This window comes from Hydra vulgaris, chromosome 04 (assembly GCF_038396675.1).
Source record: "Hydra vulgaris chromosome 04, alternate assembly HydraT2T_AEP".
Lineage (NCBI taxonomy): Eukaryota > Metazoa > Cnidaria > Hydrozoa > Anthoathecata > Hydridae > Hydra > Hydra vulgaris.
Window position 1 is genome coordinate 867501 of NC_088923.1, and position 366 is coordinate 867866.

Consider the following 366-nt stretch of genomic DNA (forward strand, 5'->3'; position numbering starts at 1 on the left):
CATATATTATACTTTTACATATACATATTTTGTATTCATACATAACTCCTTAAATAACAATATATTAATGGTATAATAAATATTGCTTAAGAAGTTCACACGATTGGGAAACACTTACTACATAATTGGCATAGTGTATGGATGATGTACTATTTAAAATTAAAAATAATATTTTGAATTTATTGTATCGAAAGATAATTATATATAAATAAATTCAATTTATTTATATATAAAGATAGTATTATATATTTATTAAAATATTCATGTATCTAAAATTTATTCTGTTTTGTATATATTTACAGAATGGTACATGAATTATAGTATTTGTAAAAAAGAAAAAGAGATGCAGCTTTATGACAATGGAAG